Raw genomic sequence first — 22,493 nt, 5'->3', positions numbered from 1 at the left:
AATCAAATATCCATGAGCCAGACCTCATTGGAGGATTAGAGGTGGAGAGGGTGTTGCTAGGTGTTATTGTTTTGGAGGACCTGTCCTGTGACCAGCACATAAGTGCACTTACAAAGAAAGCACAGCAGTGCCTCTACTTCCCTAGGAGTTTGCAAAGATTTGACATGACAGGTAAAACTTTGACAGACTTCTACGGATGTGTAGTAGAGATTATGCTGACTGGCTGGATCACAGCCTGGTATGGAAACACCAAAGCCCTTGAATGGAAAACCCTGCAAAAAGTAATGGATACGGCCCAGTCCATCATGTGTAAAGTCCTCTCCTCAATTAAGTAGATTTACATGAAATGCTGTTGCAGGAAAGCAGCATCCATCATCAGGGACCTCCATCACACAGGACATGTTCTCTTCTTGCTGCTGCAATCAGAAAGAAAGCACAAGAGCTACAGGACTCACACCACCAGGTTCAGGAACAGGTATTATCCTTCACCTATCAGGCTCTTGAACCAAAGAGGATAACTTCACTCAACTTCACTTCTCCATGACTGAACTGTTCCCACAACCTATGGACTCACTTTCAAGGACTTCTCATGTTCTGAATATTTATTGCTTGCTTATTTATTTGTTTATTTACTTATTTATTCATTCATTTATTATTGTTATTTTTTTCTCTTTTGTATTTACAGTTTGTTGTCTTTTGCATATTGGCCATTTGTCTGCCTTGTTGGGTATGGACTTTTATTGATTCTATTATGGTTTTTGTATTTACTGAGTATGCCCTCAAGAAACTAAATTTTAGGGTTATAAATAGTGGCGTATTCAGTATATACTTTGATGAAACATTTACTTTGAACTTTGAAATGCTCTGATGCAATGTATAAAGATCTTCTCTTCAATTCTTCTTGGAGACTTTAATATTGGAAAGTTACATTGGAGGGATGTAGTGCTGGAGAAAGTTACAGAGTGAGGTATGTGCAAAGCCAGGAAGGAATGTGAAAACAAGGTTGAAGTTAAGGCTCAGAGCAACCTGGCACGAGGAAGGATTCAGGGAGGAGATTGTTGAAGGAGCTCAGGTTTACATTGTGAACAAATTGGTAAAATTTCTCAGAGTGATGAGGACATGGATAAAGATTTCAGCATATGAACTGAAAGAGTGGATAACTTTACAGGTGTGATTGAGGTAAGAGAAGAGAAGGAGATGGACATCCAGCTGAGGACCAGCTAGGACACTGGAGCTGCAAGAAGTCTGGTTCATTTTTATATACCTCAAAGTCAGAAATCATTTGGTCACAATTTGCTATCATCCATCATGGTGCTGGCTGTGACTGATGAGCAAATTATGCGGATATCTCAGGAGAGGGATACTGCGACTTCTGATGCAGGATATTTGAATCATCTTTAAGCACGGATTTCATTGAAAAAGCATTGATTTACTGCATAGATAGGCAACAAAGCAAAAGTAATGAGCCAAGAGGCATTCTACATCAGGAAAATACTTTGGTATTGATCTATCGCCAGGGACTTTTTCTCTGAAGCATTGGAGGCTGAGGAATGACTTTATAGAGGTTTACAAAATTACGAAGGGAATAGGTAAGGAAAATGGTAACAATCTCTTACCTAGGGTAGATGAATCTAGAACTAGAGGGCATTCATTTAGGGTGAGATGGGAAAAGTTTTTGAAAGGGGTAATTTTTCCTACACAGAGGCTGGTGGGTATGTGGAACAAACTGCCAGAGGAAGTGGTAGAAAGATTATATATTTAGACAAGTACAGTACTGTTCAAAGTCTTAGGCACATAGATGAATATTGTTAGGATGCCTAAGACTTTTGGTCTATACTGTAGTAATGTTATGTATTGCACATTACCACTGCCACAGAAAAGAAAACAAGTTTCATGAAATGTGTGAGTGATGATAAACTTGATTCTGATGTGGGTCTCTATTGTGTGCTGAGAGTGGGAAGGGGGACAAGGAGAGGGGAATTGTGGTTGGAAAAAGGGGAGGAGAGAGGTGAAGGTGCGGGAAATGCCCAGTACTGTACTTGGATAGGAAAGATTGAGAGGGACGTGGGCCATACATGGGAAAATGGGATCAGCTCAGGTCGGCAACTTGGTGAGGATGCGCAAGTGAGGTGAAAGAAAGAGCACTATAGCTCTTTGAAATAAATATTAACAAATGACATTATCTTCCAAATATAGACAGGATTGGCCTCCCGCGAAGGAGGATAACTATATTCCATTATTAATTTCATGCCTTTGGACCTGACGCAGAACATGTAGTTCAATATTAATGTGGCTTGCTTTCCAGTTGGCTAAGTTTGTGACATTCTTGTTCAAGCCAATGCAAGGCTTGATCAGAAACATAGGCAGTACAATGATAAAGAAATGACTTGCCCTTTTGTCAGTATACTTCAAAGAACTTGACGCAATACGTTTGAAGGTGAGTTACTCTTGCAGTGAAGGAAAAGACGCAGCCAAGCCGTACAGAGCACCATCCCACAAATCCAGTTTGAAAGAAAGATAATTCAGAACGCTAATAGTTCAAGAAGAAAAACAAAACATTTTTCTGGACTTCACCTAATGAGCCATCACTCTGTTTAGTGCTCACAGCAAATCAGGTTACTGAGCAACATATTGAGGAGTTGATCAAAAAGGAAACAAATTTGGAGCAACATTAGGGTGAAAAAAATAAAATGGGTGAGGTGTGGTTTCCAGGCTCAATTTATTATAACCAGCAACAATTTCTGTGCAGAGAATGCAAGAGTGTTAACCCATTGGGCCACAATCCCATTGTACCAATATCCATGGCAGCCATTAAAGACACAGATTTACCAAAGTGGGACCTGAAAGTCATCATTAGTCAACTGCAACCAAGAAGGCCGTCCTGTTTATTAGTGGGATCTGAAGCCGACATGCAATTAGAAGAACACACACAAAATGCTGGAGGAACTATGGAGGGAATTGAACATTATGTATTGATGGGTCTTGACCCAAAATATTGACTATTCATTTTCCTCCGTGGATGCTGCCTGACCTGCTGAGTTCCTTCGGAATTTTGTACATCTTGTTCAAGATTTCCAGTATCTGCAGAATCTCTTGTACGTGCAATCAGAAGAGAGTAGCTGGAGGGGAAATGAGTGGGCTTCAGTAACTCCTGCAGAACAGGGCAACACCAACAAAAAATCTTGATTTTACATTATAATTGAAGGTGACCTGCATCATTTTCTTACACAGACACTCTTATCAATATGCTCACACAGGCACACCTATTGTTAGGTTTTCAGGAGTTGTAGAATTACATGGTTAGAGTAGGCATTATTTCAAATGAGAATCTATCTTCATGGGAAAAAAATCAACTATTCTGCTATAAGTTACAAGCAGTAATCAGTCTGAAATTATAAATCAGTTTTGAAAACAAACTGCTGTCTACAGAGCGCAGACTACCTGAGGTGTGTTTTGCAAACTTCTCTTGACCCTGAGATTTTGTTGTATGGCTCAGACAGAGGACAATGTGCCGTGTTAATTGGCCTAGATGAAACCAGTTGCCAGCTTTTAAACCATCCTTGTGAATTATATTATTCCGTCAGAGGTGTCTTGGCAAAGTGTAAATATGTAACTCAATGGAAGCATTTGTCAGATTCAAAAAATATTAAAATAAACAATGTCATTGTAGCCATTGAAGTTGTACTGAGTCATCCGCTTCTATCCTTGTTATGAAGTATAAAAGCTTGATGTATTTTGAGTTTTGGGAGATCCAGTTGCTTTATGTTATGAATAAAGACTTTGGTCTTCAGTGTTTCCAGTGACTCAGTTTATAGTCACAATGCACACACACACCATCACAAAACCTGCCACACCATTCAAATGATTCACACCCCCACACATATCTCCCTCTCCCATCCTCTTTGAAACTACTCTCTACTCTCTCCCCACCATTGATATTTGACAGCCAATGGCCTCAGGGAGATTTCAAACATGCAAAGATAGAATAATGAAAGGCTAACTCAATTTTCTTCATTTTCGCTATTTCAGTTGACTTAAAGATACATTCTGGGATATGTAGGAGGGAGAACAGCCTCATATGTGGTTCTCTTGAGTTTAGTGCCTTGCTATAGTAGAGGAACACAAGATCCTGTTTATGAGCAGAGAAGTCACAAAGGCCTACAGTTTCTCTGCGATGACCTTAAGAAAAGTTAAACTCACAATAAATGTTCCATGGTGCTGACTCCAATCCCACTGATTTGATGAATAGTAAATGCTCTCATGACCCACTGGGCCTCTCTGATTGCAGCTGATGACAAGAATAATGGAAGCATTCATCTCTATTCTCGCTGCCACCATCGGGAATGATGTACAGAAGCCTGACGTTCCACACCACCAGGTTCAGGAGCAGCGACTTTCCTATGACCTATCAAGTTGTTGAACTGAGCTGCACAGTACTAACTCTGTCTCAGCAAGGGAACACTGGATCACCTTCTTCCACTACCATGGCCATGTCTCCGATCGTGTCTTTTTTACTGCACAAATGTCAGATTCAAGAACTGCTACTTCCCGTCAACCAGCAAAACCTGAATCACTACAGTTCAGCAAAACTATGACCACTTTGCACTAAAATGGGCTTTGTCTTTTTCTTTTCTTGTAAAGATTGTATATAATTTATGTTTTTCTTGTGAATGCTGTTTATATAGTGCCTGTGAAGCTGCCACAAGTAAATTTTTCATTGCTCCTGTGCATACGTACCCTTGTGCATATGACAACAAACTTGATTTTGACTTTATTTATGCTTTCTCTTTCTTCACAATCTTGTATAATTTATGTACAATTTATATTCTGTGTACGTTTCTGTGCCTATGTGCCTGTGATACTGCTTCTAGCAGGTTTTTTAATGCACCTATACCTCACTGAACTTGTGAACTGGTAATAGACTTGGCTTGATGTGTAATTTTGGTGAAAAATATTGTGATTTTCCACTCTCAAGATACAGGCACTCTGGTAATGCATTCTCATTTAAAGCAAGTAGTCTACACAGATAAAAACAGGAAGTACAGGAAGTATACAACAGATCAGACAGCAGCTGTAAAGAGTGAAACAGAGATCATATTTCAGACTGATAAACCTTCTTGATCACTGAAAAATAAGACTGCAGGGACTGGTTGATGAGGGATGGAGTGAACCAGATAAATGATCATAATGAGAAAGGCCAAGAGCGTGAATGACACAAATGGTAATGATGCTGGCTGAGAGAGGGTGGTGAAGGCTTGTTAAATGCAACTAAACACAATTAATCTCTCTGAAGGAGAGGTAAGTAGAAAGGGATGAATGCAAATAAAAAGGGAGAGAATATAAAATTCTGGTACTATGGCATAACATACACAGCAGTCATTGGAATACAGAGACCATTGAAAATATTTGGCAGATCAGGCATCATCTTTGCAGAGATTTAAACAAAGTTAACATTAGACTTGATGCCCTTGCATCAGGGTTGGCCATTTCTAATGCAAAAGCCAGTCATCTGAAATTGACAAATTCAAAGTCCTGGGGATTTTAACATAACACACTCAGAAGATGAGATGTTGCTGTAAGCTTCAATAAAGTAGCACAGGAGAGATTTCAATGTGATGCGGCATTAAAAAGGCTGAAGTCCCAGAGTCATGGGTCCTGCGAATACATAGGTCCTCCGTAGAGTTAAGTGCACCAAGTTCCTTGGTGTTCACATGATGGATGACCTCACCTGGTCCCTTAATATCACCTTCCTGAACAGGAAGGCACAGCAGCATCTCCACTTTCTATGGAGATTGAGGAAAGCAAGACCACCCCCCCCCCCCCCATCTTAACTGCATTTTACAGGAGCAGCAGAGTGAGTGACCTGACAAGTCACATCCCCATCTAGTATGGGAACAGCCAAACATCGGACTGTGAGAACAGCTGAGAGGATCATAGAGGTCTCCTTATCATCCATAGGGGACATTTATCAGAATTGCTGTGTACACCGGGTCCTTAATATTATTAAGAATCCCACCCATCCATCCAGCAGGCAGGAGACTCTGATGCAAAAAAAAACAAGAATGGTCGGGATGGGAGTCAGTATTTCTCCCTTAGGCCACTAGGCTTCTGAACTCCCGACCTTCAAAGTGCCGCTGGTGAATCAGTTTGATACCTTACAATATTTAATTTATGAATGTTAGCTTGTTTTTTATGTGTAATCCATCTGTGGATTTCATCCTTACTTTCATAAGTTATTATGTGTATTGTATACTTCACCCTGGTTCAGAGAAATGTCTCATTTGACAGTATATAAGTTTATAGTTAAATGGCAATGAATTTGACTTGAGGACTGAATGGTTATGTTCCACAAGGTGGTCATCAAGAGGTATTTAGATTTCAGAAACTGTTCTTGTACTGTCCATGTACTTGATTTGCCTTGTTACTTCACACTGGAGTGGCAGCTCCTGCCATTCCTGTATAGCCTGCTGTGCCTTGACCAGAAAGGTGGCTAATGACATATGTGTTGTGAGGATGTGCTGGAGCCAGATCTTGATTTTGGCTGGACATAGAATAATGCTGTTCTCTCAGATGTCAAAGCAGCATTTATGAACTTCTAGGCTCATGCCATGGCTGCCATGTTGTTCTGGCAGTGATAATGTATGAACATAACACAAGATTGATGATCATCAACACATACGTCTCGGCCCGAAACGTCGACATCGCTTCTCCTTATAGATGCTGCCTAGCCTGCTGTGTCCTACCAGCATTTTGTGTGTGTTGTTGTTTGAATTTCCAGCATCTGCAGATTCCCTCGTGATTGATGATCATCTTCCATTTCTTATCCCTCCTTATTCTGCTATTATATTATTTATCACAGCCACATCTGAAGAATAGGTGAGAAGAGGTGAAAGATGGGGGAAAGATGAGAAAAGTGTCCCAGGAAAGCAGCATTCAGCGTCAGGGACCCTCACTACCCAGGACGTGCTCTATTCTTGCTGCTGCCATCAGGAAGAAGGTACAGGAACCTCAGGGCTCACGCCATCAAGTTCTGGATCAGGTTCAGCCAACAGGTCCTTGAACCAAAGAGAATAACTTCAGTCAACTTCATTTGCCTCATCATTTAAATATTCGCGCAACCCATGGACTCACTTTCAAGAACCCTTCATCTCATGTTCTCAATATTTACTGCTTTTTTATTTATTATTATTACTTCTTTTTGTATTTGCACAGTTTGCTGTTTTTAACATACTGGTTAAACATCCAAGTAGGTGCTGTTTTTCATTGATTATATTCTGGTTATTATTCTGTTATGGATTTATTGAGTATACCCTCAAGAAAATGAATTGCAGGGTTGTATATGGTGACATATATGTGCTTTGATAATAAACTTACTTTGAACTCTGAAGTTCCATGCTGAGGTGAATTCTCCACTCCGTTGCTTAGAGACTCCAGGAGTAAACAAAGCAGGGTTACTTGAGAGACCTTTAGAAACAAAAAAAAATGGCTTCTGCAGGAAATGTAACATCACTTACAATTGTCATCAGCTGAGTGAAACACATTGCTTCTATCACAGAGACTCAGTTCTGCCATTGTATGCTTTAAAATGGTCATTTTGTGTAATGGCTTAAAATGAACCTCATCCGGAGTCTCTCGAGCTAATCCCATCACATCCAAATGCTGCTAAATGTGCATTACACACGGCTCATGTGGTGACATTGTCAACTAACTCTCAATGTGCTCGGATTTTGATGGACAGTTAGACCTGCAGATCACAAAGAATGGGTTCATTATTACTGAGGCAGGCTGCATCTAATTAGGAAATGCAGATAATTTGCATTAAGCTATTATGTCATAAGTTTATAGAATCATTCATGGAATTGCCATTGAGTGGAGATGGAATTACACAGTAGCATGTGAAAGGATCTTATGTGAGTTCTCTCATCTCTTGGCTGATTAGTGGTGTACCGTGTTGGTGCCATGAGTTGAGGTCTGAAATGGGGGATTTTATATTGCAGGCTGCTCATTAAAATCATCTCTTTATTAGAAAGGCTTTCTTATCCTGTGCATCTAACGGCTGTGTTTTCTGCTTAATGAGGAAGTAGGGCAACATCCATTGATTATTCTATGAGTGCTTCTGTATTCTCCAGGCTAGAATCGCAGTTCAGAGTTGAGCCGCAGATTTCAAACCTCCTAGATGGGATATACCCCAGATTATGGAAAGCAAGGGTACGCATTTCTATGCTTTTGGTGATGGTCTTTGTATCCTTACTGGCCACAGGAGTGGTATCAGAAGACTAAAGGGTGGTAAATGTTATTCCTTCGTTCAAGAAAAGTAATTGAGATTATCCTAATTGGGACTAACCCTGTTCCTTGTAATTTTTATAAGTGAATTGGATGAAGAATTAGAAGGGTGGGTTGTAAGTTTGCAGATGATAGGAAGGTTTGAAGTGATGTGGATAGTGTAGAAGGTTCTTGTAGGTTACAACAGGGCATTGATAGGATGCAGAGTCAGGCTGAGAAGTGTCAAATGAAATTTAATCCAGATGTTGAATTTGAATGCAAAGATAGTGTTAATGGCAAGATTCTTAGCAGTGCGCAGGAACAGAGGGATCTTGCAGTCCACCATCCATAAATTAAATTCAAGATTTAAGATCATCTCTTGTCATTCATCAGTACATGAGTATAAAGGACGGTTGCTACTCAGGAAAATGCAATAAGCATAAAGAGCAGAATCATGAAAAATATGACAACAACTATAAATATAAAAGCAGTCTTATAAAACCCAGTGTACAAGTAACAGTTGTATACGTAGAATGATAGTATGTACAATGGGTGATGCTCGGTGATGTGTATGGAGTGGTTGTGGTGGTGGTGTGGGTTAATGGGTGGAGGTGTTGAACAGCTTGATGTCTTGGGGAAAGGAAAGTAACTAGTGGTTCTGGCAAGAATGCTCCTTGATGGAAGTAGGACAAACTGTTCATTAGCAGGGTGAATGAGATCCTTTATGATATTGCTGGCCTTCTCCTGGCACCTTTCTGCATATATGTCCTTGATGGTGGGTAGAAGGGTGTAGTGTTAATTACCTGTTGTAGAGCACTCCTGTTGTAGTGCTCTCCAGTGCACTTTCCATTCCACATGGTGATGTAGCATGTTAGGATGTCCTCCACTGTGTATCTGTAGAAGACTGTGGGTATTGGTGTTCATAAACCAGCTCTCTTCACCCTCCTTGGAAAGTAGGCATTGGTGAGCTTTCTTGACTGTGGAAGATGTGTTCTGGAACCATGAAGGTTGTAAAAGATGTGACAGAGTTTGAAACTGTTTGCAGTTTCCATTGTTGTGCTGTCAATGTGAGGAAGGATATAGGTAGTGTGGAGTCTTTTTCTGAAGCTGATATCCATCTCATTTGTCTTGTTGACATTGAGGAAGAAGTAACTTGCCTGCGACTAGACTTCGAGATCTTCCTACCTCAGCATTGTTGGCAATGGAGCTCCACCACTGTTAAATCATCAGCAAACTTGATAATGTGTTTGCTCGGATGTTTCTCCATGCAGTCATGTGTGAGCAGAGTGTACAGCAGTGTGCTCAGTGCACAGCCCCGGGGGGAGGTCACCCATGTTGAGGATGATGAGCAGGGGAGATGTTGTGCATCCTGACTGAGATCAGTTGGTTAGGAATTCCCACACCCAGGTGCGCAGTGGAAATACACCCCTCAAAGTTGCTGGCCAAGTTGATAGGGTGGTTAAGAAAGCGTATGGTACGCTGGCCTTCATTAGTCAGGGGATAATGTTATAGCTTTCAAAGACTCTCGTTAGACCACACTTGGAGTTTTGTGTTCAGTTCTGGTCCATTCATTGTGAGAAGGATGTGGAAGCTTAGAGAGGGTGCAGAGGATACTTACCAGAATGCTGCTTGGTTTAGAGAGCATGTGCATATCATATGAGGAAAATATAAGTGAGAGAGGGATTTTTTCTTCAGAGTGAAAGAAGATGAGGGGTGTCTTGATAGAAGTGTATATGGTGATAAGAGGCATTGATAGAATGGACAACCGGTGCCCAATGCACTGGGTGAAAATGACTAATATGTGAGGGCATGATTTTAAGGTGATTGGAGCAAATTACAGGGAGGATATCAGAGGAAAATTTTTATGCACAGAGCCATGGGTATGTACAAACCGCTACCAAGAGTGATGGCAGAGGGAGAAACATTAGACACAAATATGGATGGAAGAAAATAGAGGGCAATGAGGGAGGAAAGTGCTAGATTGTTCTTGGAGAAGGTTCAAAGGTAAACACAACATCATGGGCCAAAGGGCCTGTACTGTTTTATGTTCTATCTTTTCACAAACAACACTTTCAATGACATGTACATTAGTCCATGCTTGGCATTTCCTTAATATATTTAGTTAAGTATGTACATATGTGATTGAATTAGGTGATTGAATACTTCTGTATTGCTACTTACCCATCTTTCCCATCAGGATGCAAAATTACACTGCTGATGATTGCAATTCATTTCAGTCAATATCCATTTTAAATCACAATGCTGGCTGGAGATCTATGAACAGGCTGGAGGTTTTTTTTTATCAAACCATTTCTGGCTTGGGAAACAATGTCATCCTGAGAGAAGAAAACATTGAGGAAAAGCATGATCACTGATGTTCTTCAAAATAACTTATAAATATTAAGCAATAAGACAGATTAAAATAGCAAGGTCGATTAGCGTACTTGTAATAAAAACAAATTAAGCATGAGGGGAAGAATTTATAGGGCAATAATTCAAATCCATAAGGAGAAAAGTCTCTTCTATGTTTTATGGCTTTTAGGGAATAGAGATGATTCAGGGAGAAATATCCTCGCAAGTTAGGAGAGTAGTCAACATGGTTTCCTCAAGGGAAAATCTTGCCTGACAGATCTGCTGGAGTTCTTTGAAAAAATAATAAGCAGGATAGTCAAGTGAGTATTGGTTGATGTTCCAGGGAAGATTCTAGCATGGATAAAGCAGTGGCTGACTGGCAGGAGGCAAAGAGTGGGAATAAAGGGAGCCTTTCTAGTTGGTTGCTGGTGACTGTGTTGGGACAGATTCCTTTTACGTTCTATGTCAATGATTTGAATGATGGATTTGATGGCTTTGTTGCAAAGTTTGCAGATGATACAAAGACAGGTGGAGAGGCAGGTTGTTTTGAGAAGTAGAGAGGCTACAGCACTTCGATTAGGAGAATGGGCAAAGAAGTGGCAGGTGGAATACAGCGCCGGGATGTGTTTGGCCATGGACTTTGGTAGAAGAAATAAATGTGTTGACTATTTCCTAAATGGAGAGAAAATGCAATAAAATGAAGCCCAAAGGAACTTGGGAGTGCTTGTGCAGGATTCCTTAAAGGTTAATTTGCAGGTTGAATCTGTGGTGAGGAAGGCAAGTGCAATGTTAGCATTAATTTCAAGATGAGTAGAATATACAAACACAGATGTAATGTTAAGACTTTATAAAGCAACGAAAAGGCCTCACTTGGAGTATTGTGAGCAGTTTTAGGCCCCTTTTCTTAGAAAGGATGTGCTAAAACAGGAGAGGGTTCAAAGGAGGTCCACAAAAATGATTCCAGGATTGAATGGCTTGTCGTATGAAGAGGGCTTGAAGGCTGTGGGCCTGTATTCACTGGAATTCAGAAGAATGACAGGAGACCTCATTGAAATCAATCAAATGGTGAAAGACTTTGATAGAGTGCTTGTGGAGAGGATATTTCCTATGGTAGGAGAGTCTAAGACCAGAGGACATAGCCTCAGAATAGAGGGGTGTCCTTTTAGAATGGAGGTGAGGAGGAATTTCTTTAGCCAGAGAGTGGTGAATCTATGGGGGTCATTGCCACAGGCAGCTGTGGAAGTCAAGTCTGTATGTATATTTAAAGCAGTGGTTGATATTTCACAAACAAGAGAAAATCTGCAGATGCTGGATATCCAAGCAACACACACAAAATGCCGGAGGAAGAGCCCTGCCTCAGGGTTTCAGCCTGAAATGTTGACTGTACTCTTTTCCTAGGTGCTGCCTGGCCTGCGAAGTTGCTCCAGCATTTTGGGAGGTTGATAGATTCCTGATTGGTCAAGGTATGAAGGGATATGGGGAGAAGGCAGGAGATTGGAGCTGAGAGGAAAATGGATCAGCCATAATAAAATGGCAGAACAGACTCGATGGGCCAGGTGGCTTAATTCTGCTTCTATGTCTTATGGTCTTTTGGTCTTATGGTAGTCAGAACCTAGATTTATTATTTTTAATGTGTTTTTTTGGAAGATATTACCAGAGAACAAACTGAGTTAGGCAAACTGGGCTGGAAACTCATCTTTTCATGAGTTTACTGGTTGCTAATCTGTTGTAAGTCCTGTGAATAGGGACAGGGATGAAGGGGGGAGAGGAACAAACTATAAAATATGAGTCAATTTTGACATTTAATAAAGTAACATTTAATTAAGTGAAAACACTGTACTTCATGGTGGTTCCCTGAAGGTCATTCCATCCATTTCACCACCTTCAAATCTCCTGTGCACATCTGAGAACTTGAATTCAGCATATACATTCAAAATTGCAAAATATATGTAGTTAACTGTTTCCTACCTGTGAAATAGCTTAGCAAATTGCTGCAAGTAAGATAGCATAGTTGGTAGTGTTCCACTATTACAGCACCTGCAACCTGGGTTCAGTTTCCACTGCTGTCTGTATGGAGCTTCTATGGTCTACCCGCGACTGTGTGGGCTTCCTTTCGGTGCTCCGGTTTTGCTCCTACATACCAAAGGTTTTCGGTCTAGCAGGTTAATTGGGCTTATAATAGTGCAGTGTGGGATTGTTTGACCAGATGGGCCTGTTACCATGCTCTCTAAATAAAAATGAAAATAAAATAAATAATTATTAATCCTTTAAGTTAAAGCATTTAGTTATTGTACTATTTATAAGTATGTATACTATGGTTAATTAATCACTTTAGGAGAAATAATGCGCATTACCAAACACTCTAAAGTAAATTAGGTCAAGGATTGAAAGTATTTTTAAAATTTTTCATCTGGCATTGCCAAGCATCATTCATTAATCCCATATTTTGTCTTTAAGTTCGATCTTCCAAAGTGAATCATTTCTCACTTCTCTGGGTTGAACTCCATCTGACACTCCATCAGCCCAGTTATGCATTCTGTCAATATCCTTTTGTATCCTATGACAACCTTGTACACTATCCACAACTCCACCAAGCTACATGTCATATATATATTTACTATCCCACCCTTCTACTCTCTCATCCAAGATATCTATTGGGCAGCAAGTAGTGTATCTCTAAGAAGCTATGAGTTTTGATGTAAAGACTAAGATGGTCTCATAATCAAGAGCTCTAAATGCAAATCTCATCATGTAGGGGAATAATTTACAATGAATGTATAAAATAATCAGAGGTTAAAAAAATTAGGGACCTTGAAACCATTGAATTAACCCAAAGCATGACTGGATCACCTAGGGATAGAAAGATAAGATCTTACTGCTATGTGTGTCCAGAGCTACAATATGGTGGTCAAATCATGCAGCACAGGCATGGGTCCACTTGCCCACCTTGTCCCTATGATCGATTGTACCTGTCTAAATGAATCCCATTTATAGTACCTGCATTAGATCCTTAGATTTCTAAGCCTTGAATTTTAAACTTTTCTCATAACTGGTTGTGTTAATTCCCTCCGGCAAAATAAAACCAGTTCCAGAAGAGGACTGGACACATTAGCACTGTATATTCCTCCAGTGAATATCTATAAAGTGACAAAACTGTGAGAAATTTCTCATCGGCTAGTCACACAGCAAGGTAATATAGTTATACTCACAGAATTATATAATTCACGTAATGTCTCAAGACATTCCTTCCCTAATAGTATACAAACACACAACAGGTCCATCTCACCAGAGATGATGAGATACTTGCATCCAGTCATGGGATTTCTCAGCATTTACCTGGTGTAGCATGGCTTCTGATCAAACATAAGTTATTGACCTTCTGATCAGTGACCGCCCACAGCCCTCCATTATTTAAAGCATTAGTGCTCCTTTACCTTGAAGCATTGAGTATAGCAAGGGCACAGATTGTACTCTGAATCTGAATGCAATAACCTTCAATAAATATGGTTTTATAGCAATCCGACTGAATGAATGGGCTGAGTCCGGATGTTGGGCAGAACAACTGCACTGCAGATAGAGCACAAGCCTCAGTTATGGCAACCCTGTTTACTTCTGAACATCAGTGCTGTTAGTGTGAAACTTTTATATCCTCCCTTTGATTGTGTGTTTTTCCCAGGAAGCTGTAGTTTCCTCCTACACAAGAAAATTACACTAGTTGCTAGATTAATTAGCAACTATAAATTATTCCAGGGTTGGTCGCTTGGGGAGGATCAGTGGGATGTTAAATTGGTAAACTGACAATTGGCATATAAAATGAACTGGGGGATGGGACCTATGCGATTGTTCTAAGGGCTTGCATAGTGTGGATGGGCTGAATAACTTCCATCTCTGTCATAAGAAAGTAGATATCAGGCTGGGCCTACAAAGATGAAGAGAGAGGCAACATATGGGAAAATTGCATATACCAACATTGTTTCTAATCTGCCATTACTGGTGCAGGGCACAATTTTGAAAGAAAATCAAACAAGCTGTAGGTTCTGATAAATGGCAGTTATCATCAGGGTCATATCAATTCCAGGAACTGATTGTTTCCAAAAAACAGTGAATCCAACTACTTACCCTTGACATTCAATGTTATTACCATTGTTGAATCCTCTACCAGATATACTATTGGGATCTCCATTGACCAGAATCTCAACAGAACCAAGAATTGTACTGTTGTGGCTACAAGCACTGCTCAGAGGCTAGGTCCCCAGGGAAAGTAGGATATGACCTCACTGCTCAGTATCTCCAGAGCTACAATATGGTGGTTGAGTTATACAACACAGACGTGGTCCATCTGCCCACCTTATCCATATGATCGATTGAACCAATTTACGTGAATCCCATTTACAGTACCTGCATTAGCTCTGTAGACTTCTAAGCCTAGAATTTTTAACTTTCCTCATAACTGATTGTGACTCACCGCCGGACATCTCAAGGCTTATTCCCCATCTACAATGCAAGAATCAGGAGATTAATTGAATATGCTCCATCCTTGGATGGCTTCAACACAAACAATTCTCTAACTGCTCCTTATCATTCAAGATAAACCTGCCTGCCTAATCAACATCGGACATCAACCACCCTAAATATTTGCCCCCTCCACTACCGGTGTATAACGGCTGCGGGGTGCTTCAACTACCAAATGGACTGTAGTTACTTACTCATGATATTCCAACACTGGCTGCTAAACCTACAATCTCCTCTACGTGAAGGAGAAGTGCAGCATGTCAAGGTTCTCCTCCAAGGTGAGCACATCCTGATTACAAAATATGTCACAAATTCTTCATCGCTGCTGGGTTTAAATCTTGGAACTCCCTACTGAAACCCTCCATATGAAAACCTTCACCAGAACACAGCAGTTCAAGAAAGCAGTGCACCAGGGTGATTAAACCTGGATAATAGGGGCTGCCCTTGTCAGTGACACTCAGATCCTGAGAGTGAATATAACCCCCCCCCCGCCCCCACCCCATCCACCAAGGAACTCTGTCCTCATAGTAATGTGTGAGCACATTTAACATTTGATTCTTCTGATTCAGGAATCTTTCCCCCACCCTTTAAAATGTAATAATAAATGCCACATCACCTAGAAGAACAAAATAACAGATAATGTGGTTACAGAATTAATTTAGAAAGAGGCCACACACAAAATGCTGAAACACAAGGTAGTGACTGTAAAATAAAGAAGGAAATTTCCATGCACATGGACATAAGTCTCACGCATTGAAGGGGAATATTTATGCATTTGGGTTATGCACGTGCAGGTTTTAACAATGTAATGGTTAGTACCTTGAAAGTGGTGAAATCTACATAAAATTGTTACATTGGTAAAAAAAATTTTTTAAAACAAGGAATTTATGTTACATAGTTCATACACTATATATCTGATAAATCCCTTAAAAAAAGAGAATCCTACCTTCCCCAGCAATGAGGAGATGCATTGTACTATAAAACTTTGCTGTGATTTGATTTAGTTCACCTCACGTCGCAATATCTGGCTTTCCTGGCACAAGAACTGCTGTCTTATGCATCTGTTTGACTATTTTAATCTTTTTTATTGCTGGCTCCCTCACAGATTAGACCAATGAATAATGAGGCAGGATTTTTGCCTCATTATTTATTTCTTTGTCTCAACATTGCTGTTGAGATCGTTCTGTGTAGAAAGATCGTTTAGTTGCATTCCTCTACATTACTATAGCAAGTGGTCTAAAATTGTAGGTTCATTGACTGCATAGTTGGCCAGGGTACCTCAAAGATGTGAAAATTATTACATTAATATAATTCTTTACACTCTATGTTTTTCAGTTCACAACTTAAAAACAAAGGTAAATTGGTTTATTATAGTGTCATGTATCAAGGTACAGCAAAGAACTTAGTTTTGTTTGCCCTCAATACATTGAGGTACCACAAGACAACAATAACAAGAGAATGTAGAATAAGTGTTACAGTTGCAAAGAATGTGGTGTGCAGGCAGATAATAAGGTGCAATGCCATAAAGAGGTAGCTTGTGAGGTGAAGAATCCCACATATACAAGGGGACAGTTCAATAATCTAATAGCAGCAAGATAGAAACTGTCCTTGGGCCTGGTGGTACATGTTTAAAGGCTTTTGTATCTCCTTTCTGATGAGGGACCAAGTCTTTGATTATGTTGTCTGCTTTATCCAGGCAGCATGAAATATAGACAGAGTCCATGGAGGAGAAGATGACTTTCATAATGTGCTGAGATCTGCCCACGGTTTTCTGCAGTGTCTTGCAGTCTTGGGCAAAGCAGATGTCATACCAGTGAAAATGATGAGTGATGAGTTACAATACTGTGTAGAATGACAGCAATAAGATTGGATGATGGCAGAACGTTATCATAATCACTGCCTACTGAACACTCAACCTTAAATTCTTTCTATAAACTCGGTGGAAATGGAAAATAAATAGCTGATTCCATAGCAACCCAGGGATGACATCCATTGACAACATTACTCCAAATGATGCTTTCACGGTGTTTATTGTCATTACTCTGTCCCTTGAAATATGAGGCAAACTAATTTTTATTCAATGACTCAGAAGTTTAGGATTTCTGTTGAAAGTTGGTGCATAGTGTGATTTTATGTTATGTATGAAAGAAAATATGGAGCGTGACATGCAGATTCTTCTATCTGGGTAGAAAATGATCTATTTAGTTTCCTGTTGGAATGGGAGCAAGCATTTTTCCATTCATTCAACGGTAGTTTAAGAGCAAATGAGGGCGAATGGAAGGAGACAAAGGATCTCCTATTTGCTGCTGATCCTGCACGTTTAACCTTCTGCAAGTGATTGAAGACCAAGGAATGGCTCACATAATTTAAATGCATGTACAGGTGGACGATGAATTAAACATATCTTTTGAAAAGGAAACAACTGGAAAATCAGTACCTCAGTACTGTTTTAACATTCAGAGATTGATGTTTTGTCTGAAAAGTACATGGCTCTCTGATTTTTCTCCAAGTACTAAGGTGAAGCTGGTCTATGAGAAGTTGGCAGAATATAAATTGCATTTACAAATAGTATCTTCTATTAATTACATTAAATGCTTTGTATATGTGATTGGCAGAAACCAATGATGATATTTTAATAATTTTCACAGGTAGATTCAAAATTGTTAAGCATATTGTTGTCACTGTGATCAAAGTCACTGGAGAGACACTGAGGCTGGTGATGTAGAAGTCTTTATTCAGGACAACATGCAGGAATTCTTGTGGAGACACTTGTGGTAGAATCCCAAAATCAAAGTACATTATATTTTTATACCCTTAAAATTAATAGTAACAGTAGGTGGTTCAATACAATTTCAATAGATACAATGACATTGTTTATTTCAATACTTTCGGTCAGCAACACTTCTTTTGAATTGCATATCAACAATGGGACACTCCTCTGAATGTTCAAGTACCTTTGCTGGGACAGACTAATTGAAAGTTTCCTGAACTTACTACATAAATTCCCTAAACCCATAGCAAAACCAAAAGCATTTAACACAATCCCATTGTCTTAAATTTGGCAGTTGCATATGTAATCCCATAGTCGGTGGGTTTTTAACTTCAATTTACTGTTTGCAATTTACTATAAAAACTGAAGATTGGTTCTTGGTTGAATTAATAACTACAATATTAACATAGCTCTAGAATACTCCTTAACACATATATTTTGATTTTTATTGATGTGCAAAATTAGATTATAAGGGCAATGAATTTATCAGTGACAGTGTGTTATTAAAAATATACATAATCATTTCTCCAACTAAATCAATAAATCATAACTGCATTAATTGGTTATATCCACTTGGTCATAGAACATAGAACAGTGCAGTACAGTATTAGGCCCTTTGATCAGCAGTATTGTGCAACCAATATAAACCTACTCCACAATCAATCTAACCCTTCCCTCCTACACAGCCAATAAGCATCTGTTCTTCTTACATCCATGTGCCTTTTCCTAAGTTCTATTAAATGCCCATATTGTACCAGCCTCTACCAACTTCCCTGGAAGTGTGTGTCTGTCTCTCATCACTTGAATCTACATCCTTCCTCTCATAAGGCAACCAGAACTGAACACAATACTCGAAGTGTAATCCAACCAAAGCCTTAAAGAGCTGCAACATTAACTTGTAGCTCTTGATCTCAATCCCTGACTAATGGAGGCCATTTCTCCGCCCAGCTCTGCATCTTGTCTATGTCCTGTTGTAACCTATGACAACCTTCTACAGTATTCACTACACCTCTAACCTTAGTGCCATCTGTAAAATTATTAACCCACCCCTTTACTTCCTCATGCAGGTCATTTATAAAAATCACAAAAAGCAGGAGTTCCAGAATAGATCCCTGCAGAGCACCACTAGTCAGCAATCTCCAGACCTCATTTACCACGCTCCGCCTTCTGTGGGAAAACTAACTCTGAATTCGCACAGCAAACTTTTTCCTATGCCTCATGGATTTCTAAATAAGCCTACTCTGTGGAACATTGTCAAATGCCATATTAAAATCCATATACTTCATAGACAACCCTCTACATTCAAATTTTTTTTGTCACTTCCCCTGGAAAATTAAACTCATTTGGCATGACTTGCCCCTCACAAACAAATGCAGACTATCCCTAACTGACACCAAGATTCTTCAGTTTATTATTCCCAGTATTATCCCTATTACCTTTCTTGAACATTCTCCATCCTCCCGTCCTCTGGTACCTCTCCTGTGACCAGGAAGGACACAAAGATCATCGCTTATATGCCAGTAGTCTCTTCTCTTGTGAGTCTAAGTATCAGAATCAGAACCAAAATCAGGTTTATTTTCATTAATGCATTTTATGCCTTGAAATTTGATGTCTTGTGGCAGCTGTTCAGTGCAAGACATAAAAGTACCACACATTACAATAGACAAATAAATAAATGATTGAATGAATGAATGAATCAATCAATTATGTAAAAAGGGAGTAGCAAGGCAGTGTTCATGGATGCATTATGGTGGAGGGGAAGAACCTGTCCTAAAACATTAGGAGAGGGTTTTCAATTTTTGTCCTTCCTTCCAGTGTTAGTAATAAGAAGAGGGCATGTCCCAACTGGCGAGGGTTCTTAATGATGGATGTCTTGAGGCACTGTCTTTTAAAGGTGCTCTTGATGGTGGGGAATGTTGAGCCCATGATGGACCTGGCTGAGTCGACAATTCTCTACAGCTTCTTTCAATCCTGTGTGTTGGAGCCTGCGTTCCAAACAACAATACAACCGGTTAAAATGTTTTCATCTGTACACCTGTAGAAATGTTCTACTCTTTGGAAACGTATGTCCCAAATCTATTCAAATGCCTAATGAAGTATCATTGTTGGTGTGCTATAAGTGCTGGTTTAAACTGGGGTCTTGACTATCCTCATGTTTCAGAAGCTTGAACTCTAGCTCTTCATTATGTCAATAAATCTCATGTCCTTGTGTTGTTACAGAGTTAAGAAGAGGAATATTTTTTGACCCAGTATATAAGCATGAAGTGAAGTTAACATTTATCAGCCTTTCTTACAACAGTGCCACACTGCCTAGACTATCAATATTGTAGTGTCCTGTTGCTGTACAGTGCAAGACATAAAAGTACCACATAAAAGTTGGATTAGACAACACCATCTCAATCTAATGATGTGTTTAATACAATTATCCAAAACAATTGACTACCTGAGTATTTCTAGCAGCATCTGTGCTTTGTCCAGATTTTCAGTCCTCACATTCTTTACTTTTGTTATTTGTGTTTCAGTAAGTGAAGTGTGTCCTAGAGCAGGTTAACTGAAGACAGGAAATGTGCCAGACCTGCACAAAGGACAGTGATGAATGAAGTCACAATTTATGTATCTATGCTCATTAAAGGTCCTGCAAGCATCAGAAGTATTCTAATTTAGGACAATAGTCTCATTACTAGCATTGGGAAGGATAACCCGAGTGTAACTCCCTTACATTTCTTTGAAATAGTCTGATGGGATCTTTTAAATCTATGTAAAAATACATAGCTTTTAAGTGAGGGGAGACTCTTTAGGGAATAAGCTCACTTCATTTGCAATGAGAACTATGATGTAGAAGAAACCTGTAGTTTGTGTAAACAATGTTTTTCTCTTCTGTTCCGCTAGGAGAAGAGATTGCTGCTACAACCTCACATAGCCTTCTTCATCTTTCTGCCTCATTTACTCTTGGTGCTCTTCAGGTTGCTTCCTGACTCTGACAACCCAAGGTCTCCAAGCTGCTCTTCCGCCAGCGCTGGCTGTTGCCTGTAGTTGGCTACTTTGGGTAAAGTTCATCTCATTGTGAGGAAGGTATTGAGTTCTCCTGTAACTGTTCTACAACAGTTATGCAGATCTTTGAGCTCCAATTTATGTCAGGATGGGTGGAATAATGATTTACGCAAATAGTGACATAACTAAGTTTGGAATTCAAGTCCTGTATGCTACAAGGCACCTGAGGACTAATGCAGGTAACATAATTTCATTCTGAGCAGACTGGCAATAGTGTTCTATTTATTGAGCTTTAATCGTACTTGATACGCAAGTGAGTTTGAGTAGTACTGCAGTGACATGTGTGTGAGATGTGTTGCCTGTTGAAAATCTTCGTCAGCGAGGACTTTCTGAGGCTGAATTGTCATGGGCACCATCAGCAATATGGGATATTTCCTATGATTGATGACATATTGAAAGAATTGACAGGAATTGCCATTGAGTATGTGGAATGTGTTGTTTGAGGGAGTGGTAGAGGAGGGGATAATTAAAATTACAGTATTTAAAAGACATTTGGGCAGGTACATGGATAGAATAGATTTAGAAGGATCTGCCTGTGAGGAACTGGGTTGAATTCATCACTTTCTGTAGACTTTTCATTTCTGGGCATTGATGATTAGTTAGGATACTTTCCATTGTGCATCTTTAGAAGTTTGTCAAAGTTTTTGGAGACATGTTGAATTTACACAATCTTCTAAGAATGTAAAAATGGTGCTGTGCCTTGTTTGCAATGGCAGTTATATGATGGTCCCAGGCCAAATCCTCTCATATGTCAACACCAAGGAATTTAAAGCTACTGAACCTCTCCATCTCTGATCTCCCAATCAGAACTGGCTCATGGACCTCTGGCTTCTGCCTCCTGTAATCAATAATCAGGTCTTTGGTTTGGCTGATGTTGAGTGAGAGGCTCCATTCGACCAGATTTTTGATTTCCCTCCTATATCATGACTCATCACCTCCTTTGATTAGGCCAGCAGCAGTGGTGTTGTCAGCAAACTTAAATACAACATTGGAGCTGTGCTTAGCCACACAATCATTGACATAAACCGAATAAAGCAAGGGGATTTACTCAGTTATGTTCTAATTCTAAAGAGGGAAGACAACTTTTGCTGACATCTTTTAACGTGAGATTGAGTTGCACCCCTGTTACCCACTGTGAGGTCTTGGAAAACTTTATACGTATGGCAGGCTCTGCACAAGCGTGGCATATACAGTATATAAAGCTGGATACACATAATCTAAGCACATGCTAACATACGCTAATGCCACATACACACGTGTGACCCTGTCGGCACCCTTTTCTTCACACCACTCCCAACCATGAATCTCTCTTTCTTTCATTCCCCACCCTCATTCTCCCTCTCTCTGTTTTCCTTCTTCTTAACTGCTGGATTGGGCAGCAGTTAGGTTACCCAATTGTTAATCTACAGGTCTGAATGAACAATATGTGTTTAAAACAGACAGTGGCAGCTGTGGCATTTAAATTCAGTTAACAAATTGGAATTCGAGGACATGAAAATTAGTAATGAACACTAGGAAAACTATCGAATTGTTTTAAAAATGTTCT

Source organism: Hypanus sabinus, chromosome 9 (genome assembly GCF_030144855.1).
Source record: "Hypanus sabinus isolate sHypSab1 chromosome 9, sHypSab1.hap1, whole genome shotgun sequence".
NCBI classification, from domain to species: Eukaryota; Metazoa; Chordata; class Chondrichthyes; order Myliobatiformes; family Dasyatidae; genus Hypanus; species Hypanus sabinus.
This window is presented reverse-complemented; position numbering follows the sequence as displayed.